The sequence below is a fragment of the Ambystoma mexicanum genome, chromosome 9, assembly GCF_040938575.1.
Source record: "Ambystoma mexicanum isolate Mex_15411 chromosome 9, UKY_AmexF1_1, whole genome shotgun sequence".
Classification (NCBI taxonomy): Eukaryota; Metazoa; Chordata; class Amphibia; order Caudata; family Ambystomatidae; genus Ambystoma; species Ambystoma mexicanum.
The window spans coordinates 852,023,388-852,050,827 of record NC_090931.1 but is presented as its reverse complement, the minus strand read 5'-3'; positions in this window follow the sequence as shown (position 1 = coordinate 852,050,827).

Here is a 27,440-nt window from a genome sequence, read left to right as displayed (position 1 = left end):
TTAAGGAAATGTTGCATTAGAATATTAGTAGCAAGTACAATTACTCACCGGATAGTCACCGAATAAAATATTTTTTTAAAGAATACTGGAAAATATTTTCAATTGGCCAATTAAACCACAAACTATTTCAAACAACCTCTAATATTTAACATGTGAAAGAGGACCCCATTTTAGAAATATTTTAGTGGAAACCAATGTATTTAATGAAAGAAACAAAAGCACCTAACCACTCAAAATAAAGGATCTATCTCTTGACTATGCTGTTCACAATGTATCTCAATGATCAAAGGATGTACAATACACAAAATTCAATTAAAGGAACATTTAAAATATTTTAATAATGATGCTAGTTGTAACAGTTATTACAGAATATACTTGAAAATTGCCCATGTTACTTTATGTGGGAGAAACAACAACACGTATGAAGAAAACAATCATTGAGCATTGAGTAAAATCCTGCACAAACAAACCAAGTCATTGGAAAAAGACATTTTGTAAAAAAAGGCCATATCACAGCAATTGTTTTATTTTTATTTCTTGAACAGGTACCAAAACAAACAAGAGGAGGTGATCACAAACAATTGCTTAAATAGCAGAACAGGGTTTAAATTTACAGAATGAAAACAATTACTCTTCATGGTCTTAATGATTATTTAGATTGTTTGCGTTTTCTCGAATACATTAAAATTTAAAGGACAGTGCAAGTAAAAAAAGACTTAGGGCCTGATTTTAAAAAAAAAGAAATCGATGGGACTTTACTATGTTAAAACATTTTTGCAAATCAGACTCTTTAACTAACACATCATGCAAGTGATGGTCTAATTGTTGAAAATTGCACATGGAAGAAATATTAGAAGATGTTGAGTCAAAAGGTAGACAGACACACATGACACATTTGCAGGGAATGTGAATGAAACAAAGAAAAGGGAGTACTCTAGTTATAATGTAAAGTGTCAAGGAGAGTTGCAGAGGACATGCATTGAGAAACCCTTGGGTAGCTGTGCCGTGTGGTTTTTAGAGATAGAAATAGAAATGCTTCCTGAGAAGGAGTGTAGTTCCAGTTGATAATACCCCTTATTGAGGTCAAGTTTTGAAAACACTGTTGCACGGTACAAAAAGTGCATTATGTCTGTCATCTGTGGTGCTCTTCTGTCTGGATGACTTGAATCAGGGTGCACATGTCAACACACAGACTGATTCGCCCTTCAGGGGGCACCCTTCAGGGTCTTTTTGGGCATCAGTGCAATTGGCGGCCCCCAAGGTGTGGGGCCACAGACTGGTTCAATAATGTATTGATCCAACAACATATGTAATTCTCATTCCACTTGTAATTGAATATTCAGAGATGTACCTCAGTAATGTTGTGCAACCTGCTCCACAGATTCTTCAATGTGCCTCCTGATTTGTTGATATTTTAGTTTTCCTAATCCATGAAATATGTTAGGGAATAGTTGCTTAATCATTTCCTTCACATTCGGGGTACAGGATGTCATGAGTCAGTAATCAATATGTATTAATTCCATTTGTATGGTATATTTGAAGCTAATGATGCAGTCCCCTGGAACTGTCAACTTTATTACATACACATTATTCTAAGACTTGTGGTTGGGAGGGCTGAGGCAGATCCATATGGGTAAATATCTACGTCAGCAGCGTACCAGAGGACCTCCACCAAAAGTACTTCCACAGAAGAAATAGTAATCCAAAACAGAGCGTACCACACGAAAGAAGTAACACAAATGTATTGGACCCAAACAGCTGGGAACAGAATGATATGAGCTGCCAATGACGCCCACTGCGGCTAAACATTTTATACCCAATTTAGAGAAATAGCATACAATATATTAGATACATTTTCAGGGCAGGTCACAGCAGCTGCTTGGTGGAACTATGTCAGTCCCCTATAAGAGTGTATATATTAAGTGACCCAGATTGGTAAACAGTTTTCTGGCCAACATCACATTAACACCCCTCGTGACATCACAAGCTTTCCCACACCACCCCACAATTATGTGATTGTGCTGATCAGTAAAAAACATTGTTTGCCATTGGTTGGCAATGCCCAATATACACATGGATAAACTGATGCACACAAATTGGACAGAACACCTTGAGATGGCAAGGGATAAAACAGTCCTACCGAGTCTGACCAATAATGTGCCGCTGCAACCTAGGCACACCATCTACTCTCTCTGCTGATAAACTCCCACTTGCATGCCCTATGATCCCTAGCCCAGTGTTCTGGTGCTCTGGCCCCCCATCTCCCTTCTCACGACTTGCTGCCAAGTGCAGTATGATAAAATATCACACCATGGCTGATTTGTAATTAAATGTATTTGATTTTTATTTCTCTGCAAATTCCTCTCGTGCACGCAGGTTCCTAGCTCATTGGCTTCGAATGTGTCTTTTAGAGCGACTTTGAGGGGAATGTGTTCTCCTGGAAAACTTCAGTCTTGCAACATTTCTGCTGAATGTTAAAATAATCCATGCTGTCACAAGAGCCTGCAGAGCTTTTATTATGAGCTGCCTGCAAAAATGCTTTCCCAGCATGGCCTACAAAAAAATGGCTTCTCTACTGTTCACATGTTGTTCAAAATCCCCCTTTCCCAATGATCCCCTAAGGCTTCTTGCACCCCCACCCTGTGCCCATGCTGTGTGAACTACCCTGTCACTACAACACCTTGCCCACCCCCATTGTATTCCCCCATGGGACTTCTCACGCTGTGCCTGCTCCTAGGCCATAACACTACATTCTGCTGATGCAGCCTGCGGTGTGTTCAATGTCGTCCCTGCTCTCTATGTCACTCACCACATCATTCTCAATGTGTCCACGTTACTTGCGCAACTGGTACGTGTGCCCCCCGGCACTGTTGAACCTGGACCTTTATAACATTTCTCCCTTCGATCAATTTAACAATCAACGCATGTTTTGCCAGCAGCTTGCTGCTCTTTTCCTTTGGTATCCATATCCTAGCTACCCTGTGCAGGCTCCCCCTTTATTCCTCGTACTTCTCCGGGGAGCAATCCAATATCAAACAGGCCTCCTCCTCTGCAGAGCAATCTACCCAAAAGGCTCCATAGTTATCTATATCCAGGGGGGCATTGTACACATTACTGGGGGGGTCATATTCAGGCATGTCTGTGTTTGAGTGTGTCCTATGCAGGGGATGCTTCCCTTGTCCCATCAACATTCAGGGGGAACATATATGTCCTCCCTCTCTTGTTTCCCTTACAAATACTTAGCCCTAATTGACATGCCCAAAAAGTGAGGATTGGAACAGTTATCTTAAAACTGTTAGCCAACCACATGTGGACCCCTGCAAACATGCTGTTGAGCCATTTGTGAAATGTTCTTTTGTCAAAGTCTCATGGAGTGTGTGCAGCTCTTCAATTGTCTCATACATAGTTCCATTGCCTGCATCGTTTGCAGGCTTGAAACTGCAGCAGATGCTGCTAATCTTATTGCAGAAACCACCCTACATTGCTGTTAACAAATCCAAAATATACTGGTTTTGAAGCACACCCAGTTTTACTGCCCTTAGCTCCTCACTCGCTGCATTTAACACCTTTTCCATTGAATTCACCAACCGTAATAATTCATATCTTGTGATTTGAACCCACTTTGAGTTTGCCGATGCCTGGACACCTGGAAGCAACAGTGATGCAAAGAAAGTAGCTGGCTTACTGAAAAGGCGTAATTCTGGTTGAACTGCAGCCAGTCTGTAGGGTGATTTCTGGGACCAGTAATTACTGTTCCTGCTAATTCTGTTCAAGTTGAGGGATCAGGCTGATCATGTATGCACCTTCTTTTCAAATCTTAATTCAATAGTGCAAGATGATCAGTAAATGAAATGAGTTCTGAATGGGGCACCACAAGGGCAGGGCTCTGTAAAGTTGCGAGGGAGCAAATACCTCCCCAATCTGGGGGAAGCTGGGTGTATGCCTGAGTCCCCCATGCCCACCATGGTGTCCAGTCATAATATCGAAAAAATAAAGTCGAATGACAAAAAAGTCGAATCAATAATGTCGAAAAAAAAAAAGTCGAATTTGTTTTTTTATTATTTATATATTTTTTTGGGGTTTGGTAAGTAAAGAAAAGGGGTAAAATAAAAAAAAATAGAAAAAAAGGGGGTTGGGGGAACCCCCCCATTTCGAATAAAAAACGTATTAAAAAAAAATGTGACTTTTTTTTTTTTCGAGATTATTTTTTCGACATTTTGACTTTCGATTTTATTGATTTCGATTTTATGTCTAGGAACCGCCCACCATGTGTCCATAATAACTGCAGTCCGGCTCCTCACCAATGGCAGACTCATCACTTTATCTCAGCTAGTGCTAGTCCCCAAATAGATCAAGCAGGTGGATCTAAAACACAAAGAAAAGCATCTGAGATCCCTTATGTGCAAAGGTTGTTCTTTCTCAGCTATCCATCTTAGAGAGCGTACATAATTATTTCAAATTATGTAACATCAATTGTTCATCTTTTTTCTACATTTTCTTTGCCCCTACCAGTACTTCCACCCTACATTGCAAAATCCCCCTCTCCCATCTGCCATCATGGAAAACAGACCCTCGATGTGCATTAATGGTCTGGTATGGCACCATGGAACACTATGCCCTGTGGCATTGTAACCATCATCTCTTGTGTGGGTTGTGAACCATTGCCACCCACTTCTCACCCCCTTTATCACATATTCTAATATAACATGTTTTGTTGCTTCTACATTCGCCGTCTTTGTGAGATTCATATAATTGTCAGTGTACACTTCCTCCACCTCATCTATACATTGGACAATAATCTAATGTCCATTAAACAACCCCCTTGTTTTGCAAAGTGCCAAATGCATTAACCCCCCCTCTTCACCTGTCTTCTCTTGAGGGACAAATAGCTTGGGTGCACCTGTAACATGTGGCATGAGAGAGCACACATAACACGTGCCATTTGCCCTCTCTTGCCTGACCCATCTCATATCGTCATACTAAATGTTGTCAGATGCAGTGCCATGACTGCTGTAAGGATGGCATGGTATGAAACAGTGAAGATAGACACATGTGATCACAGTTCAAGGGCAGTTCAAGGGTGTTTATTGAACTTGAATAGGATGGTAGAATGCATATCTAAACTAAAATCTAAAGATGGGAACAAGCTATGACCATCAAATAATAATAATGCAGTCTTAGTGGAGTCTGTCAAAATAAAAGGGCCAATACTAATAAACCTATTGCCAATCCTTACTTATAAATAAAAAATAGTGTGAGATAACAATGTATGCCTAAGAAAAGTGTTCAAGAAATTATATGTCAGGATAGTTGAGCAGTTGGCTTCCCTTTCCCATGTTTTCAGCACGGGGCAAGGCGGCATATGCAGGCCTGCACACACTCTGGCTTCTTGGCCACAAGGTAACAGTTCAACACATAGGAATCAGGGCCTTCCACCAAAGTCTCTCTCAAAATGAGAGTCTCTTATTGCAGGGTCCCTGATGTAACAAACACAACACAAATGTTCCTCTCCTTTGTCAAGGTTTTCACTTTCACAAATTCAAGACTAGTCTCTCTCCTTCAGGCTTGGACCATGGGTCTCTCTCACCCATGCTCAGACCCCTTTCTACAGTGTTCAAAATTTGGTCTCCCTCATTTTGGGCTTGGACCATGGATCCCCCCCGACTGGGCTCAGATCCTCTATTCTACAATTTTCATAACTTGGTCTCCCTTATTTGGGCTCGGACCTTGAATCACCTCATCTGGGTTCAAATCTCTTTTGATACCAGAATAAAGGACTTTCGAATGTGTGATGGGTTTTGCTTAACCTGTTGCAGGAGAAGTTCAATTCACTTCACACAATTTACACTTCACATCAATCTTCTACTTTTGTTTGTCTTATAAAAATAACACCGTACAGAGACTTTCGACTGAGCACATTTACAGTGTCAGACCTCTGTCAACGGTATCAGATCTTTACTTTTAATGTTCAAATATTCAGCAGCAATTTAGATTCACTCGCATCTTTCATCACATGCATTTGACAATGTTGATTCCAGCACTCTTTTTACAATGTTGCCACTTGCAATCTTGACTTCAACACAGACCGGTCTGGCATCGGTCTTCCCAACTCACCGGCTGTGTTATTCTCAATCTTTTCTTTGTTCTTGGAGCCAAGGACAATACCACAGCGTATGCTGCTCCTCCCCACCTTCTTCAGCAATGCGAGAGGACCCTCAGTATCTCTGACACACAATGCAGGAATGTTCAGCTTGGTTTTCTGGTCTTACATTTTCTGCCTTGAAGGTTTCTTTAAAGTAACGATTCCTGCCAACAAGGTCAAGGGTGTTGCCCCTCTCATAAACCTTTCCTGCTTCACCATCTTTATCCCTTTGTTCAGCTGTCAACTTGATAATGCTGTACCTTTGTGTGTTTTGCCTCGCTGAGAGTGTGCTCTCGTACTCTGCCTTTTTTCCGTGTGGGGAAGTGTAATGGAAGTCAGGTGTGAGTGATTTTCGATAATTGCCTCACCTCACCTGTCCATAGTATTGTGACATCTCAGGTACACTGCTCAGGTGTGAGTCTGTTGTCTCCCAGAGCGGGCTATCCGTGTAAAAGTGTTTGTGTAGGAAAAGGGAGTGGGGAGGTTTGAGTTTCTAAATATGCCATCGAGTAGGATGGGATAAGTGTGTTAGAGTTAAGAGAGGGAAACAGTGTCTCACCCTCCAGTGTCCCACTTCCACTCCCAAGGACCCATCATCCAGGTGATCCTCCGCATTGGTCCACCCCCAGAGTCAGGTTTCGAATGCGATGGCTGTGCCATGGCCACCTGCGAGCGAGATCCACAGGCTAGTGGGCGAGACACTTTTAGGTTTCTCACACTGCCCCCAATGACATCCTTGAACAATTTAAAAAAAAAAAACACTTCTCTTTTGATGCAAACCTTTTCATTGCTGCTCCTACTAGGGATAATATGTCCCCTTTCAACTAAGAACCAAATAAACAAAAAACAAAAAAACAAAAATACTACACTACAACAACATAGCTTATACAGTGTCCTTCCCCTCATGATCCTTCAACTTGCTTCAACTCCTTTGGACCGCTCATTGGTCGTCTGTAGAGGCGGAGGGAAGAGAAAAATGTCATGGTTAACTGATGTATCAGTCTCCCCCCTTGTACCATCAGACACCTTTATGATTAATCCATGAGAGCCTCTCGGCTACCTTCACTGCTGTTGGGTTACAGTGCCTCACAGTGTAGGGTCCAGTGAAGTGGAGCCCTTTCCAGGATCTTGTGAAGTTACATATTGATATCTTCTCACAAGCATACAAAGGAGGCTGTGCTGCAAAAGTCTTTGCTTCTTCCACTGATGGAGTTACTGTATTTAATGCTGGGTCGAAAGGTGGCCCTTGACATGGTTGAACTTGAAGAGAAATGTATTTGAGAGTTTTTGTGAGATCTCTAAGTATACTTTGAATTCATCATTCAGGAATTGCGCAGTACTATTTGCATCTGAAATCGTACATGCAAGAGTGAGAGGCACATTCATTCTCCTGCCAGTGACAATTTTGTTTGGAGTCAAATGGTGATCCAGGCCAGAGGAATTGCATAGTGCGAATAAATCAGGATGCAAACAATAGAGTCAGTTCCTGCCAAGGGTGTCGTACCACTTTACAATGCGCTTTTAAAGCAGGCCATTGAGGTACTCAACAAGTCCATTGGCTTGGGAATGGTAAGCAGAGCACAGTTTGTGCTTGATGACCAACACAGAGGTTACCTCTTTAAAAAGATAATTGGCAAAGTGTTGTCCGTTGTAAGACCTCAACATGTCACATACTCCCCACCTGGGGAATACTTATGAGCACATGGGCCAATCTCAAGCCAATGTGAAAATGGACATGCAACCACAATCATGTACCTGTAAGAGCTAAATCGATCCTGCATATCAACATAGTCAATATTCAAATGCCGGAAGGGCCCCTCAGGGTGTGGTAATGTTTATTTACATATTTATTTTTTCATTTATAAAGAACACTAAGCGCGGAGGCATCAAGGCACTGTCCGATGGTTTAGCTCTCAAAGCAGTAAAGAGTGTGTTCTCCACTGTTTTGCAGCCAAGTTGGGGAAGATAGTGCCGCCAGCTTTTAACAGTTAAAATGTTGGTTGTGAATAGAAGCAGACATAGATGTCATTAACAGAACCCACCCCCTCACCTCCATCATACTGGATGAAGAACCCAAAGGCACTATGCACAACACCAGGTATCATTCCAATACTGCATTGAGTATACAAGAGACATTACTCACTCAGACAACCCTACCGAGTGTACCCTTGAACTGAAGTAATAGAAGGAGATCTACAGGTGCCAATGAATATCGAGGAGCTGTAAAGAAAACCTGACAAGAGTACAGTGATGTCATAAGCAAAAGAGACCATGACCTATTTGAAACAATATGAAAAGACTTAAAAATGAAGATGTAACAGAAGAAACAAAGTAAACTTATATGGGAGAAAGAATAAAGCATATATACAAAGAAGACAGTTGACAAGATAAGTAGTGAATGTATATACGCAGAAACGCAAGGTCGATGAGTCACATAGAAGCTTGCTGCAGTAGAAAACATTACATGGGTAAAGCGGCCATTTCAAAAAGATGCATGTAGGCTTTGAATAATAGTAAGCAAAATCATCTAAGGTGAAAGGCCAGGACTGCAGAGCTGACTGAGTCTGGAAACACAGAATCATGCACAAACAAAGAATAGCTGTTGGCCAGAGATCAAGGATGCCACTGCGCAAACATAATGCTTTTGTGCTGCTATAATCTGTATTATACGTAGTCAGAAGGAAGTTCAAGGCATACCTACTAGATATGGGGCAGCCAATCATGTTACTGACGTGTATAGAAGCTGTAAGTAGATCTGTTCCCTTAACCAATCTCCTCTTCTGATAGGTTTTATTATTTGCCACGTAGGATGACGTCATAGCAAATGGATATGGAGGTGTAAAGCCTTTGTGTGACTGAAACATAGCAGAGAGTGGGTGAGCTGCAATCTGTTTGTAGAACTGGTCTTCATACTTTATTTGGACTGATAATAAAGTAGTATGGTTTCATATTCTTTGAGTTTGTCCGGTTATTTGGGACCAAGATTATTTATTATGGTAATTCAATTCTGCGCATAAGAACACTCCAGTTGTTACTGCACAGTTGCATCAGTTTGTTAGTAAAGGCTGTTTCTTTGGGGCCTTTTGGATTGATCCCTGATCATTGTCTTCACAAAGTAGGGGGGAGATGAATTGGAAATATATCTTTGTGTAATGGATAATTTCTTGGATATAATTCGATCTCTGTTCATAAGCCAGTGAGAATGTTTCAAAATATTGAGAGCAGCTTGGATGTCATTATTCTGGATCACCTGTAATTTCTGAATGTTGTGACAGGAGGTGCCAGCGAACAGGGCATTGCAATAATCAAGGCTTGATCCTATGATTGCTCAGATAATGGTGAGGCAACTGTCCTGAGTGAATAACGAGCTAGAGGCAATGATACATTTTTTTGTGTGTGTGGAGGATGAGGCAATAGCATTCACTTGCTGTGTGAGTGACAGAGTAGCATCAAGATATACTCCCAGTGTCTTCACTGATGAGGATACCGGTATTCAAATGCCGTCAATGTTGAAGGATGTCTATTAAGCATTAAGATTCTTGATCATCACCAGTGGCCCTACCAGTAGGAGCTCTGTCTTTTTGTCATACAGTCAGAGGCGGTGGGTGGCCATCCATGCCTGGATTGTTGTGTACACTTTGTTTGTGAGCAGGAGTCATCTGGGTAGTGGCCGTACAGGAGGAGGAGTATTTGTGTATTATCGGCAAAGTTGCTGTAGGATATGCCAATGGAGTCTGCTAAATCGAAGAGGGGTCTGGTCAAGCTGTTGTAGAGCTTGTGGGATAGAAAAGATCCTTGGGGCACTCTGAAAAAGATAAGGGCATGGGGTACACTGTCATGCTTTGCTTTTACAGATGTAAGTGTGTGCTCTGCCGTAAACCTCTGCATGTTACCCAACTATTTACAAACTCAGTTACTAGTTCTTGTAATTTGGGCACAAACCGTTGTTCATATATTTCTGCAGCATATGCTATTTTGAGACGTGCTGGGTATTGCAACAGATCTGGTGCTGCTATGAGTAGCCCCTGGGGCATCACTGATTTCCCTGTACTGTTTTGTCTCTACACCTGGCCTCTGGGAGATAGTAAGCAGCCCCTCATTTACAGTAACTCCTGCTCTTGTTGAGGTGCAACGCCCCATTAACTCTATCACATGGACAATGGGCAATGCATTGAATGGCTCCATGAGTGTGGTGTGCTGACTTTGCAGCAGTGCCAGCAAGGACATTTGATCCTTCCTATTGAGCATGAATAGTGTTGTGTGTGGAAGCAAATATTCAGCTTCTTTTGCCGGGGAATCAGCCTTGTGGTTGCATTTTGAGATTATATTGGTGCCGCTGGTATGGGTAACACATTTTATCACTGCCAATTCTGCTGGGAGGTTGTAAGGAAGGCATGGTATCAACAGTAAGACAGACACAAGTGACCACACTTCAAGGGTGTTTATTGAACTTGAAAAAGGGTTTGAAAAACACCTATTTAATCCTAAATCTAAAGATGGGATCAAGCTACGTCCAACAAATAATAATAACACAGTCCTAGTGATGTCCTGTCAAAATAAAAGGGCCTATACTAAAAAGCCTATTGTCAATCATTACCTCTATTTACAAATAGTGTGGGAAACAATGTTATGTAAAAGAAAGAAGTGTCCAAGAAAGAAATTATACAACAGGATATTCAGGTCATTTGCCTCCCTTCCCCACGTTTTCTGAATCAGACAAGGTACCATGCTCAAACTTAGCACAGTCTCTTGTGCAAGGGTGGAGTTCAAACTGTGGGATGTTTTTACCCATGCATCCAAACCCTACCACAAAACTGTGCATTACTGGCATTGAAAACATCATGATGGCCAGAACTCCCCAGAAAGTGCACAGGGAAAACATGAAGAATAGGCTGCCACCCATTTTTGCCTATGTTTGTAAGCACAGGAGGGCACTGCCTAAAACCACCATTGTGCTACACACAGAGTAGCCTGAAACCATTGGGAATGGCAATGCTGATTGCCAAAAGCAACCCATAACTGTTGGGAATTCATTTTCTTGATGTCAAAAATTTGCTAAAATCATGGGCACGAAACCACCAAACAAAAATTCAACCCTGATTGAGTGTTCTACTTTATTCTACTGTAAGGATTCCCATCAAAACACTGTTAAGCAAGGATCATATACTATCAAGCAAAATCCCCTTTTCGAAATGCATTAATTCAAGACAGATCCCAAAAATGGGTGCAGTACCGGCATTTTCCACAAACCGGCACTAGCGGTCTAAACTGTGACAGTAGAACTGTACTTCAGGAGTTGCCAAAGGATCCTGAGCCAGCTGGAAACTTCAAAGCCTTTTGGTTAATTAAAATTCATAAACACCTGCTATTCACAGACGACAGGTTGATTCAATTAACAGTCCAAGAGGTTGGGAAACCTTCTCACCTCAGAACTCGACACAAGAAGCCAGGAGATCACATGGACATGCTAATGAAATGCAGAGTGGCCCCCTGGCCTGCTGACCTCAGCCGACCCAATAGACTCTTTCCATTGAATAGGATATGGGGTGTTGACTGTAAACAGAGCTCTGCATGGTAGGAGAGACATGTGATCCCTGACTCTCCCAGTTCCTAGGGGCGGGCCAGACTGGAGTGTGAATTCATATTGCAGCAAATGTATGTTTGATTAAATTGCTTATAAAATATTGTATTAAGCTCACGGAAATGTGCAATTTGGGGGTCCACAAAATGAAAAAGGCCCTCACGATTTGAGACCAAACTCCAATTTGTGCGGTGTCCTAGGACCGAACCCCGCTAATTATTAATACTGCAGACACTGTGCTTATGCTAGAGACCTAGTAAATTACTGGAATATGTGTAGAAGGGGGGTGTACATTTGTGTAATTTTGGGTAAAGATTTAACATTGGTAAACCAACTAAAAACGAAAATAAGTTGCCATTTTTGAATGCAGGAAGATCAGAGTTGGGCCAGAATGTACCTTAAGTCATCTGCAATCTGTACATGTAATGTCAACCACTTGTGCGTTTGGGAAATATGTTTAGTTATGAGAATGATTTTCTAAAGCAAAAGCAAAGAGATGTTTCTTCAATAGATTATACATGGCAGCATCACCCTGACTCACAACTCAGTTCCCCCAATCAAGGGAGAGAGGAGGAACTGGCCAATGATAGGTTGAGAGGGTTGGGCTTGCAGAATGAGTCGACCCACCCACTTTCTAAACACATAAAAGGAGACTGTGAAGGACAGGTAGGGACATTCACTTTCCACTTTCGTGTGGGACGCTTTGCCGGGAGACTCCAGACTTCAAATCCATCAATCTCCAGAGACCAGAGATCCAGAGAGACCAGAACTGTGCAGCCAATCCTGACCCGATCCGTGACGAAGTCGCATTCCTGTCCAAAATATAGTGTGAGTACTCAGCCAGAACTGTGCAAAACCAATCTCTTAGTTTAAAATAATCTAATTCAAACTATTTTAACCTATTGAGAACTGCATCATAGAAATCGTGTCCCTTCTTTTGATTCAAAGCTGCAAAACTGTCATCTGTCATTCTGAAACTTTAAAATTTAATTTCTGAAAAACTACCTTCACAAAATCGTCCGTATCTCTTGAACCGTTTGTGATCGAAGCGTGATTTAACTTTTATTTTAAAGCTGAGATTCTAAGCTTTCCAGCCACGTGTAAAAATATTTGTCTTTTGCTTTTATTACGGAATTCCATTTTCAACCGGGTAACCATCCCTGAATCATTGATAGAGCTGGCCTGAATTGATTGAAAGTATCTCTCACTCACCCTAAACCTCCTATAGGGAATTCAAAGTAATTTGAGTATATTTTCCACTTCATTGCCACCACCTTTTAAAATATTTTGCCTGTGTTTAAAATCATCCTTGTGATCTAAGCTTGCTAGGGGGGAACTGAATTCGGATTGTACTGTGATTGTATTCCTGAAGACTGTGTGTGTTACTTCCACCTCCTTACATTGCATAGAGGGGGGGATGAATTGCCAAAAGGGGAAAAGTGATTATATTATCTTTTGCTGAAGTCATATCAAATTATTTCTGTGTTGCATTCTGTCCCACCTTGCGTTTCCTTGAACCATATAAAGCATTCTCAGCTACCTTATCCTCTATACTACTCCTAAGAAATTAAACCAGTGTGTTAGTATTACATCATCCATGGTTGATCACTCACTTTCATATGTCTAAGTGTGATATCAAATATTAATTTATTATAAAAGTGTGATATATAACTATTGTTTAATTTTTCAAATAAACCTTTTTAATTTGCAAAACAAACCTACTTCTTGGCTCAGTGGGGTCAGGGGAATTCAAAGAGAGGGACTTGATACAAGGGTTCATCATCCAGATTATAACTTGTCATAAAAATTTATAAATAAGGGCTTCCCTTGAGCAATCCCAGACAAGGCACTGACCTAGTGGGAATGCTTGATTGGAGTTTTTAACAAAGTGGGGGCTCGTAGCCGGGGATTCTGGATTAGATCTATCACTTGTTCAGATTAATACAGTGTGCTAATTGACAGAATATTTAAATTCTGTCGGATCACCACGCTGTGTTACACTGTAAAAACACCCCTCAAAGGACCGCTCTAAGGAAACGGTCTGTTTTGCAAAATAAAATACAAACATCTGTAAGTCAGGAAGGGAATCAAGTTCCAGAATGACGACCTTGGTAGATATCAAAATAGCCAGAGAACACCTCTTACATAAGTTATTTGTGAGAGGTGAGTGGGCTCATCAGGACCAGGCAGTCTGGTTGCAGGCAATTGCACCCCAGATCACTGAAACAGGGTCAGATATATGGAGAGATCAGGGTCCCTTACATGTGGCCCTGAGTGAACTATATATGGCCCCTAAGGCCAAGGATGAGCACAACAAGATTGCCAGGGTAGCGGCATATTTATATTTACATATGGGAGCCATACAGGACAAATGTGCTGAAGGCCAAGATCTGGCAAATAGGCAACTGATGGCATTAGAGAAGGCCCAATCTGACCTGGACTCTTCTGAGCAGAGGCTGCACAGGAGCCAGGAGTCAGAAAATGATAGAAGACAGTACATCATTAAAATAAAGGAGGATATGGATATCCTGCAACAGGAAAAGGCTGACCAGGACACCAGAATTCTGACTTTGCAGAAGGAGCACCAAGACAGTTTGGACTCTTTACAGCAGTGCCAGAAAATACTGGAGCAACAGATCAATTTCAACAGGGCATGCACAGAGCAGGTAGCCACCCTGCAAATCCAACTAGACAGAGAGAAAGAGGAAAGCAATAAAATGATTTTGAAAGACCTGGATACCCAGGCAGAGTTTGATGAAGAGCACCAGAAAGCTGGTGCATTTCAACGGCAGAAGGATGACATGGCGGCACAGATGCAGGCTCTTACTCAGGAAAGGGATACCTTGGGCCAGGAAGTCTGCCACTTAAAAAGGAAAATGGAAGAAAATCACCTGGCACTCCAGGGGCAGGGTGACCTCCAAAAAGAGCATCAGAACTTGTTAGAGCACACCAGGAGGGTGGAAGATTCTCTGGCAAGAAAGGAGCAGGCCAGTAGGGATGGGACTCAGGAGGTAACCCTCCTGCAGCAAAGACTGGCCCAGTATTCCAGGACCAATCAGGAGGCACAGAGAGAGAATTAGGCTCTCTGTCAGCACAATGATAGGCTCCAGCAACAGGTAGCCATGCAGGAGGGACTGATAGAGTCTAGTAAGGCCTTAACTGAGGAACTGAAAGCGCAGGCTCTTGCATTGCAACAGGGAGCAGGGGCTGAAAGAGATGAAGTTCGCTGGGAAAGGGAAACACCTGAGCATAACGTCAGGAGCCCTAGTACCAGAGGCCTTCATCTCTCCCAGTCCTTGGGCTCTGCCACCCCCATGTGCCCTGGCGCACATGAGCACAGGGCCACAGCGATGGCAGATTACTATATAGTCAAAAGTATGGGGTTCATAGGCCAGTACCTCCCAGGAATGGATGGGCGGGCATCCGGGTATGGGCACCCAAGCACAGTGCAATTTAGTGGGTAACCCCAGGAAAGTAGACCCACTAAGGGCAGCCTAAAAACCTCTGCCCATTTAGGTCAGTGGGGGGGTACCCATCAAATCCTGGCAGCAAGGAGGGATCTGAAGACTCCTCTGAGCGGCCCAGAACACAGGAGACTAGGTCCCCACATTCTGCCAGCCATTCCCAGGCTCGCAGAATCCAGGAAAACCTGGAAGATCAGACGGGCAGCTTTGGGAGCAGTGCCTCGGAGTCAGGGGATGAGTGGACCAGGGTTACCCGAACCAAAAAGGCCAATAAGGCAAAAAAGGGCCTTGCTTAAGGACCCCTTAAAGCAGAACAAGGCAATAAGGAGTGTCATCACCCCTTATCACAAGAACGCCAAGTATTCTGTTTGGGAACACTTGGAGCTTTATGAGCAAATGATGGAGACTTTCCATTTGAAGGACAGCAGTAGCTGCATCCAGTACGTCAAATGGACATTCTCCCCAGAATACTCCAGTTTCTTTGCGGGGCTGGAGGACTAAAATCATTCAAGATGGTCCACCTATAGGGCAGCCATCTTGAAACATTTTTCTATTCATAGAAATCCTCAAGAGGCTCGCAAGACAGCCTACAATTTGCAATGTGGGGAGGATCAGGCCCCACAAGAATTTGTGCAGGAGTTAAAGCGTGCTTTTTTTGCGCAGACTACCAAAAGGGTGCGCACCGATAGTAAGGAATTTGTTAATACGTTTTTCCATGCCTTACCCAAATACATAATGACCCAGATCGTGAGAGATTTTCACGAGAAAAGATCTTTAGACTGGGTCATTGAGCAAGCCACCCGCATCTATGAGGTGCAGAAACCGGTGGAAAATAAGAATCAGCCCAAAAACCCCAAAACCAACAGCACCCCTGCTGCTGCCAAGGTGGCAGAGGTAAAGGTTGCCCCCGTTTTAGATCTGGAGATGGGGGGACCTAAAAACCTGCCTGCACCAAATAATTCACAGCCCAGAAGGCCCTCGGGCCAGTCACAGACAGGGAGTCAAGGGGTAGTCCCACAAATGGGGTCCCCCGCTCCCCTGACTATGTAAGTCCCCGCTATAAGGGAAACAGTCCAATCCTGGGTTATGTGTGGACTCCTCCGGCCCAAGGGGGGGGATCCAACCAAGCGCCCAACCCAGGGAACTTCCCTCCACACTTCCCCCAGGAGGGCAGAAATTCACCAAATCCTGGGCAGAACTTGTTCCCCAGGTATCCACCCAACTTCCAACCCCAAAATCATCCATCCTTCTTTCCCCACTTCCCTGAGCCCAGACCACCTAATCCGGGAGAGGGGAGGCCAAGGGTGGAGGGGTACCCAATTCTTCCCAACCCAGGGTACTACCAGAGAAGGGATAGCTACCCTTCCCGGGATCAGCCCAGGGGAGAAAACAGAACCCCGTATCAGCCTGAGCGGGTTTCCCAACTTGAACGCCAGGTCCAAAATATGGCACGGGATCTGGGTCACATACTGAGGCATGCCACCGCAGAATGCCCCAAACTCTGGGCCTGGTGCTCCAGAACAATGACTGGGGCAGCACCCCAATAACCCACCAGTTCCCAGGGAGGAGGCACAACGGGAAGGGGGGTGTAAAGCCTTGGAGGGAGCTTCCTTCCCCACTTGTAAACAGCCCCTGGAAACCCAGGAACCGGAAACAAAATCTCCTGCCCCTGAAAGTCTGCCTCCCAAGGAGCAGAGGGGGGGTAGGAGAAACAAAGTACCCAAACAGACCCACTTTGAGGAGGAGGTACAGATCTTCCAATTTGAGGGAGAGGGATCCCAAGAGGATCCTGGGGAAAGGATCTTCTCCTTCAGAGATGGGGGAACTCCTCCCAAGGAAAAATGGGTCCCAAGGGATTCCAACCTAGACTGGGTACATGTGGGGATTGAGCTGTCGCCGCCCATCATTCTATCCCAGAACCAACAAGACCGAAAACCCCTGGTTCAAACCCATCCAGGTGACTGCCTCCAAAAAGGGTGGGGCGGGCCAGAACTGGAACCAAGGGAACCAAAAACCGCATCAATATCCAGTTGCAAACTTTTTCTTTCAGATTCCCATGACTCTCCACAGTATTCTGCCCAAATCTCTTTGCTAGCAATGTCCAAAAATAAAAAATTAGCCCACCAGTTGTCCAAAAATGTGTATTATCTGTGCCCCCTTGAGGAAAATGAGGGAAGATACTATGCCCCGGTACAAGTACAGGGGCAGGGTACAATTTTGGCACTGGTGGACACTGGATCCCAAGCTACCCTTCGGTCCAGAAGGGCCTTCGATGAACTGAATTCAGGTAGGGGGGAGAAGTACCAAATTCCCCTCACCTCTCTTCCTGGACAACTCCAGAACTTTGACGGGAAGGAAATTCCCATCGAGGGGACTGCAGATTTGGACATCAAAATTGGGCGACACGAGGTGAAACACCCGGTCATAGTAGTGACTCCAGAGGGCACCCCTTGTTTACTAGTGAATGACCTCCTGAGAAGGTTGTCACCCCTAATAGATTGCGTAAACAAGGTCCTCTGGACCCAGACTAGCCGACCAATAAAATTAAAACAGAGTGTCAACCATGTTAGTTTAAACGGCACCTGCCACATGGTTGAACAAAAATCTGACCAAGTAGAATTTCACTTCCAGAACAACCAAATTCCAGACGTGACAGTAATAGGAGTAGGACAACAGACTGGTGATGGAGGGTCCTCTCTATTTCTGAAAATCAACCTTCCTTCCAGTTTAAGGTGGTATTCCACACTGGAAGGAAATACTCTGAAATTCTTTACTAATCCACAATCAGGCATTCCCACTCCTATAGTCCAGAAAGATGTGAAATCAGCTCAGAGCCTGGCTGATATTCAGCAAATTGGAGAGCAGTTGTTCATCCCTGTTCAGTTAAATGATGGGAAGGACTCTGTTCTCGCTCGAGTGTATGTGAACAACGGTAAGAGCTTCATCAGCGAAGCCATGTTCCGCCAACTCCCAAAAGATCCAGCCATTCAACATTCAAACTGATAAACAAATGGGAAATGGATCTGGAAACACCCAATTCGAAACATCTCCTGCGAAGCAGGTGTATGCTCAAAATCTCCATTGGCAACAAGAGCATAGTCCATAATTGTTGGGTCGTGCGAGACGTCACTGCCGCCTTTTACTTAGGCAGTGACATTCTCAATCGCTTTGCCATTAGTTTGGACCTAATAAACTTCAAAGCTTGGTCCCGATTAGCGGATAATCCCAGGGCTTTGATGATCCAGAAAAAGCATATAGGTCAGCTCAATTGCCACCTTATGCAGTTGAAATTCAGATTAAAGAGGAAGTCACCATCCCAGAAAGGACCCGACAATTCTCCCTGGAAGTGAAAGTTAAAAGAGGACAAAAATTGAAAAACCCTGATGCTTATATTCATCTAAATGCTTCTCTCCAACAGCAAGGGTAAGGGGTAAACCCAACACCATTAGTCAACATAGAACATGACACCATTCCAATAGAGGTGGATAAGAGCGACTTAAAGAGTATTACTCTAGCCGCAGGCACCATTATTGGAATGGCGGTTGATGACTGACATTTCTCCATTGATTTAGGAAATTAACTGTTAGGACCAATCCCCAAGGACTGTTTTGACAGTGACAGTGATGACAATACAACACCAGACAGGATCTTTACCCGGCATGGGGGAACTTCCTGGTGTACACTTCTTGCCCTTATGGTAAGGAAGATGTGACTTGTGACTTCAGAGGGGATGAGGTGATTTTCCAGGTCCATGAGGGCTGTCTTTCCCACCTGAAGCCACGAGTCCAAATCAGCACTCTTACCAGGGACTTCTCCACCAAGCTGGAGGAGGCCGCTGAGATAGCAAAACCAGAAGTCTTTCCAGGCTTCAGGCAGATGGTGGAAGAGAGAGTCAACCTAGCTGATGCCTGTGTGACTCTGGGACAGAAGCAAAAGTTGAAACAAGTTTTCTTGTATTTCCAAGATCTCTTTGCGGTAGACTCATATGACTGTGCTTGCACTGACATCCACACGACAACAATTCCCACGGACCCTGGCATGACTCCAGTGTTTGTGAAGCAATATCGTTTGCCTCTCGCATCCATGGAGTCCCTTACTGAAATAATTAAGAACCTTGAGTCCCGGGGGATAATCCGTCCAGTACGCAGCACCTTCAATAATCCGGTGCTGGGAATATTGAAGCCAAACGGCCAATGGAGACTCTACGCTGACCTAAGGGGGCTCAACAAACGGGTCCATACTTCCCGATGGCCTCTGCCCTACATTGACCAAGGGCTGGCCCAGATTCAGGGGTCACAGGTATTCACTGCAATAGACCTGACCAATGGATACTGGACCATGCCTGTCAGCAGGGAGGACCAATACAAACTGGCTTTTACCTTTGGGGGCCAGCAGTACACATGGACCCGGACTCCCTTCGGATACCTCAACTCCGGCAATGAATTCAACATTTTCCTACACAAGGCCATGCCCGACCTGGGTGCGAAGGGTAAGCTGGCTTATGTAGATGATGTCCTCATTAAAAGCTCAACTGTTGAGGAACACATAACGGAGATCCGTTATTTCCTGACCCAGTTGAGGGCCGCCGGAGCAAAACTTTCCTTCCAAAAAGCACAGTGGTGTAGAACCCGTGTTAATTTCTTGGGGCATGAGATTACTCCTCAGGGTCTCTGTCCCCAAGAAAAGAAAGTGGAAGCACTTCAGAAACTAAAGGATCCCACAATTCTGCGGGAACTAAGGAGCCTCCTTGGACTGACTAATTACAGCAGAAAGTTCATTGAGGGCTACGCAGAGATCACCAGACCCCTGATTCATCTCTTGAAGGGGGGGTCAAGTCGGAATGGGGTCCAGAACAATCCGAGGCAGTAAGACAACTCAAAAGAAGCCTCTCACAAGCGCCTTGCCTAGCTTACCCTGTCAGAATCAAGGAGTTCTTCCTGGAGACAGGGTTCTCTAATACGTGCTTGAAGGCAGTATTATACCAAAAGCATGACAAGGTCAATAAGGTAATCTCCTATGCGAGCAAAACTTTATCCTCTGTGGAGGAAAAATTCAACGATTGTGAGAAGGCACTCCTGGCAACGGTGTGGGCATTGAAGAATTACCGCCCGTTCATCCAGGGGGAACACATCATAGTGGAGACTCCACACCAGCCTCTGCAATATCTCCAAAGTGACAGAATCCGGGCCGGAAATGTGAGTAATTCCCGAAATAACTTCCTGGATTCTGTCAATGCAAGGCTATACTGTGGAGGTCAGATATGGCCAAAACAAGAAGGGTCCCCTCGCGCAAGGTCTGGCTGACTTGCATGATTGTGCCAGAGAAAACTGTCTTGAGGACGAAAGTCTAATAATCAAGCAGAACATGGAGGCATACCTTAATTCCCCCCACAAAGTCTTTGAAGAAGACAAGTGTAAGGGAATGCCCACTGTCTACGTGGATGGATGCTCTTACCATGTTGACAACAACGGGGAGAAAGAACTGGTGGCTGGCGTAGGGAATGCATGGGTAAAGGAGTTTCCAGAACCCTCCGCTGGGTACAAAATTGGTCCCCGAAGTAGTCAGGTAGCAGAGTTGATGGCTGTGCATCAAGCCATCCTCACTGCTGTCCAACGTCAACTCCACGAACTGGTCATAATCACAGATTCGGATTATGTCCGCAACGGGTTCGTGGAGCACCTGGTTAATTGGAAAACCAGAGGCATGTTATGTGCTAATAACAAACCCTTGAAACATGGGAAGTTAATCCAAAACATTGATGACCTGGTCACCTCGAATGGGATGACCATCTGCTGGAAGAAGATCAAGGGTCATTCCAAAGTAGAGGGACCAGACAAAACTGGAAATGAGTTAGCTGATCAGCTGGCCAAAACCGGGGCCATCCAAGGGGATCTAATAGAAATAGAGTCCCTGTTGGGGGAAATCCAGGTCACTGCTATCACTAGGTCCCAGACAAATGCTCACAATGATCTTTCAACTTCACAATGGAGTAAGGAGACCCCAGATGCCGATTTGATTACGGCTTAGAAGGGGGATCCAATAATTGGTAAGTTTTACCAACACATTGAGGACCTTGAGAACTTTCCCCTGATGGATACCGATTACATTGGGAAAGAGGACCTTAGAGTGTTGATGAAATGTCCAAAGATGTTCCGAATCCAAGACGGTTTGTTGGTAACGAAATCCCAAGCTGGCCATGATCAGTGGGTGGTTCCTACCTCATTCCCAAGCCTGATGTTAAGTCATGCCCATGATGTGGCTTCTGCCGGTCATAGGGGGTTTCATAGAACACTTGAGATCTTAAGAGAGTTTGCATACTGGCCACACATGGGGCAGGACCTCGACCAATACTTGAAGGTGTGTCTTGTGTGTGCACAATTTCAGCCAACATCCCTCACACACCGGGCGCCTCTCCAAAAAAGGGGGATGACACTGCCATGGTCAGATTTGCAAATCGACTTCGTAGGCCCTGTGATTCGCTCGTCTAGAGGAAACAAGTACATGTTGACGGTCACATGCTTGTTTACCAAGTGGGTGGAATGTCTCCCGGCCCCAAACTGCAAGGCAGAAACAGCAGCTTCCCTGTTGATTAACCACATCTTTTCCCGTTTTGGTCTACCTCAAAGGATTGAGTCAGACAGAGGTAGCCATTTCACCAGCGAGGTAATGACAAAGATGTGGGAGATACTGGGGGTCAAAAGTAAGCTACATATTGCTTACCGACCAGCTTCTTCTGGGGCAGTAGAACGCTACAACCGGACCATTGTGAGCATATTAAAAAAGTTTGTGGCAGATTCTGGGCCAAGTTGGGATATCTGATTACCTCTGGTCCTAATGGCCATCAGATCTACCCCTTCATCTGCAACCAAAATGTCACCGTTTGAGCTGATGACTGGACGCAAGATGGTGCTTCCCCAGCATTTGCTCTACAGGACCCAAGAGCAGACATTGATAAATGCCTCCATAACTCATGAGTATGTGGAGAATTTAAGGAAACACCTTCAACATGCTTTTGCCTATGCTCAGCGGAATCTAGAAAGATTAGCTGATAGCATGAAAACTCACTATGATTTGAAAACCACCAGGAAGGAATATAATGTGGGAGATCGGGTCTGTCTATACAATTTCCAAAGGAACCAGGCCAAACAGCAAACATTTTTGCCTACATGGAAGGGACTGTTTGAAATTATAGACAAGATCTCCCCAGTAGCTTATAAGATATGCATCCCCAAAGGTAGTCTGGAGGAAGGGGAAGACAAGTGGGTACATATAAATCAGCTAAAGTGTTGCCATCCCAGGCAAACTCTGCAGCAACTGGAGGAATCCTCTGGAATCCCAGAGGGGGCCGCTCCAGGGTAATTCAGTTCCAACCCTAAAAATATCCCACATATAGTGTGTAAAATATCATGATTCTGGTATGAAAATGTTCCTGCTATATCTTGTTTTTTAAAAATATCACTGCAAAATGTAACCGGATGTATAAATGTATATCTTCGCCACACCATTAATAGTGGTGGAAAAATGTCTAGGAATGTGTATTGCCGCTTTGCTTTATCATCCTAGGAGAGATGAAACCATGGAGACTGACCAAGGAGAACGACCCAGGGACCGGGAGAAAAGATCCGAGGGGCCCTGGGTACCGCCCAATATTCCCATTAGAACCGGCGAGAAGAACCGATCGATCCAACTGGAGGGAGGAAAAGATGCTGAACTGTGCCATCTACGAATCGGAAGAAGATGAGGCGACATCCCAGATCTTGCGAGTTCCATCAGTGAAAGATCAGAATGGCCATCAAAAGAGGGGGGGCTTGTGGGGTGTTTTTACCCATGCATCTAAGCCCTTCCACAAAACTGTGCATTACTGGCATTGAAAACATCATGATGGCCAGAACTCCCCAGAAAGTGCACAGGGAAAACATGAAGAATAGGCTGCCGCCCATGTTTGCCTATGTTTGTGAGCACAGGAGGGCACTGCCTAAAACCATCATTGGGCTACACACACAGTAGCCTGAAACCATTGGGAATGGCAATGCTGATTGCCAAAAGCAACCCAGAACTGTTTTTAATTCATTTTCTTGATGTCAAAAATTTGCTAAAATCATGGGCACGAAACCACCAAACAAAAATTCAACCTTGGTTGAGTGTTCTACTTTATTCTACTGTAAGGATTCCCATCAAAACACTTTTAAGCAAGGATCATATACTATCAAGCAAAATTCCCTTTTTGAAATGCATTAATTCAAGACAGATCCCAAAAATGGGTGCAGTACCGGCATTTTCCACAAACCGGCGCTAGCGGTCTAAACTCTGACAGTAGAACTGTACTTCAGGAGTTGCCAAAGGATCCTGAGCCAGCTGGAAACTTCAAAGCCTTTTGGTTAATTAAAATTCATAAACACCTGCTGTTCACAGAAGACAGGCTGATTCAATTAAAAGTCCAAGAGGCTGGGAAACCTTCTCACCTCAGAACTCCACACAAGAAGCCAGGAGATCACATGGACATGCTAACCAAATGCGGAGTGGCCCCCTGGCCTGCTGACCTCAGCCGACACAGTAGACTCTTTCCATTGAATAGGATATGCTGATTTGGGTGTTGACTGTAAACAGAGCTCTGCCTGGTAGGAGAGACATGTGATCCCTGACTCTCCCAGTTCCTAGGGGCGGGCCAGACTGCAGTGTGAATTCATATTGCAGCAAATGTATGTTTGATTAAATTGCTTATAAAATCTTGTATTAAGCTCACAGAAATGTGCAATTTGGGGGTCCACAAAATGGAAAAAGCCCTCATGATTTGAGACCAAACTCCAATTTGTGCGGTGTCCTAGGACCGAACCCCGCTAATTATTAATACTGCAGACACTGTGCTTATGCTAGAGACCTAGTAAATTACTGGAATATGTGTAGAAGGGGGGTGTACATTTGTGTAATTTTGGGAAAAGATTTAACATTGGTAAGCCAACTAAAAACGAAAATAAGTTGCCATTTTTGAATGCAAGCCCCCAGGAAGATCAGAGTTGGGCCAGAATGTACCTTAAGTCATCTGCAATCTGGACATGTAATGTCAACCACTTGTGCGTTTGGGAAATATGTTTAGTTATGAGAATGATTTTCTAAAGCAAAAGCAAAGGGGCGTTTCTTCAATAGATTGTAAATGGCAGCATCACCCTGACTCACAACTCAGTTCCCCCAATGAAGGGAGAGAGGAGGAACTGGCCAATGATAAGTTGAGAGGGTTGGGCATGCAGAATGAGCTGACCCACCCACTTTCTAAACACATATAAGGAGACTGTGCAGGACAGGTAGGGACATTCACTTTCCACTTTTGTGTGGGACGCTTTGCCGGGAGAATCCAGACTTCAAATCCATCAATCTCTAGAGACCAGAGATCCAGAGAGACCAGAGATCCAGAGAGACCAGAACTGTGCAGTGCTGAGAGCTGACCCAGATTGCTGTGCGCAGAACCAGTACCAAGTGGCGAGAGAACCGCAGCCAATCCTGACCCGATCCATGACGAAGTCGCATTCCTGTCCAAAATATAGTGTGAGTACTCGGCCAGAACTGTGCAAAACCAATCTCTTAGTTTAAAATAATCTAATTCAAACTATTTTAACCTATTGAGAACTGCATCATAGAAATCGTGTCCCTTCTTTTGATTCAAATCTGCAAAACTGTCATCTGTCATTCTGAAACTTTAAAATTTCATTTCTGAAAAATTACCTTCATAAAATCGTCCGTATCTCTTGAACCGTTTGTGAAAGAGGCGTGATTTAACTTTTATTTTAAAGCTGGGATTCTAAGCTTTCCAACAACAAAGTATTTCGCCTGTGTTTAAAATCATCCTTGTGATCTAAGCTTGCTAGGGGGGAAGTGAATTTGGATTGTACTGTGATTGTATTCCTGAAGACTGTGTGTGTTACTTCCACCTATTTACATTGCATAGAGGGGGGATGAATTGCCAAAAGGGGAAAAGTGATTATATTATCTTTTGCTGAAGTCATATCAAATTATTTCAGTGTTGCATTCTGTCCCACCTTGCATTTCCTTGAACCATATAAAGCATTCTCAGCTACCTTATCCTCTATACTACTCCTAAATAATTAAACCAGTGTGTTAGCATTACATCATCCATTGTTGATCACTCACTGTCATATGTCTAAGTGTGATATCAAATATTAATTTATTATAAAAGTGTGATATATATCTATTGTTTAATTTTTCAAATAAACCTTTTTAATTTGCAAAACAAACCTACTTCTTGGCTCAGTGGGGTCAGGGGAATTCAAAGAGAGGGGCGTGATACAAGGGTTCATCATCCAGATTATAACTTGTCATAAAAATATATAAATAAGGGCTTCCCTTGAGCAATCCCAGACAAGGCACTGACCTAGTGGGAATGCTTGATTGGAGTCTTTAACAAAACATTAGCATCAGGACATTCCATGCCCAAGTCCCTTTGCCTTTCAGAGTCTCTTCTTTCAGAGGGCTTGATGTGACAAATAAATAATATGTTCTTTTCCTCTAAGGATTTCACACACATTCAATTTCTCAGGTGACTCACTATCCACCTGGGATCCCACTCAGCCGGGCTCAGATCCCCTTTACCACAATGCTCGTAGGATATTCATGTATCCAATTTCTGGGACGAGTCACGGTTCACCCCAGATCTCCCTGTACCGGGCGCCAATCCACCTTGACACAATATTCAATCAGTCTCCCTCTGCCAGTCTCGGACCAATTTTAATTTACTTTAACACAAACTTTGATTTTACCCAAAGTTCTCAGCTGATCTCCCTCATTTGGGCTCGGACCAACTTTATCTACTTTTTCATCAACTTTCTTTACTCTATCAACATTGAAGACTTTCGATTGTTCACAGGATTTTGCTTGACCCATTGCAGGACCACTTTGATTTCCAGTGCTTTGTCACTCTTTCGCTTTGCCACCTCTCAGTTGAATATCTTACAGAGACCTTTGAATAAGCATGCATGCAGTGCCGGACCACTCTGTCTAAGGCATCATATTTTCGTTTCAAAGTTCAGTCAATCATGTGTTGTCCAATTTTACTTGCGTTGATTATCACATGCATTTCATACACTTGTTTACTTCAGCGTTCACCATACAATGTTGCTGCTTGCAACCTTGGCTTCAACACAGACTGGTCTGGTATCAGCCTCCCCGGCTTTGTTGATTTCACTGGCGCTGCTTTGCTGTAGGAGCCAAGGACAGTACCACGGCAGCAGGCGGTTCTCCACAGTTTGATTAACGATGAAGGAGAGCCTTGGTTAGCTCCGACACACAATGCAGGATTCTTCAGCCTGGTTTCCTGGTTTTACGCTTTCTTTTCTCCAGGCTTTTTGAAAGTGACAGTGAATTGAAAAGGTCAAGGGCACTTCCCTCCTTGCAAACCCCTTCTGTTTTGCCGTCTTTCTCCTCGTGTTAAACTGCCATCTTGGAACTGCTGCATCCTCCTCTGCTATTCCTCGCTCTCGTGCTCCACCTTTTGCCCGTGTGGGGGAATCTAATGGAAGTCAGATGTGTGTGATGATCAGTTATTGACTGACCCTGCCTGACTATCGTATTGGGCCGTTTATTCTAATAGCGAGCTGTCTGTGAGAAAGTGTTTGTGTTGTCAAGGGGGGGCTTGAGTTCCTAAGTATCCTACCTGGATTTATAAAGGTGGTACAGGGAAGGCGAAACCGTGTCTCACCATACAGTGTCCCACTCCCACTCCTTGAAGACCCCTCACCCAGGTGATCTGGTATTAATATCCCCAACAAAATTATTGCTGTAAATCTGGCCGGTTAGGCAATATTTTTATTGGGGATATTATGTGGGAGTGGGGGTTGCAGGGGTGTCCCCCGCACATTAAAAAATGATGCGGGGGTTGCGGGGGTGTCCGCCGCAGGCTGCATTGTGAAATTCGCCGCTAAAATATGGCAATATTTTTGTATCGTGATATTTTTGCGGCGGAATTATCACATGTAACCGGTGATCCTCGCGCACTGGTCCACCCCCAGGAACGGGATCCAAAAAAAGCGATGGCCATGTCCTGGCCACCTGGATGACAGATCCCCGGGGACTAGTGGGTGAGACACCATCAGGTTTCTCACAAGGTGCAGTACGTCCATTATTCGGGACAGTCATTTTGAATGTCGCAAAGGGCAGACATCGCTGCTCCAGAACCCCCTCCTCTTCCATCGGGTCAATCCCAAGTGCACAGTGGATGTGACATAGGCCGAATCAGAGAATATGT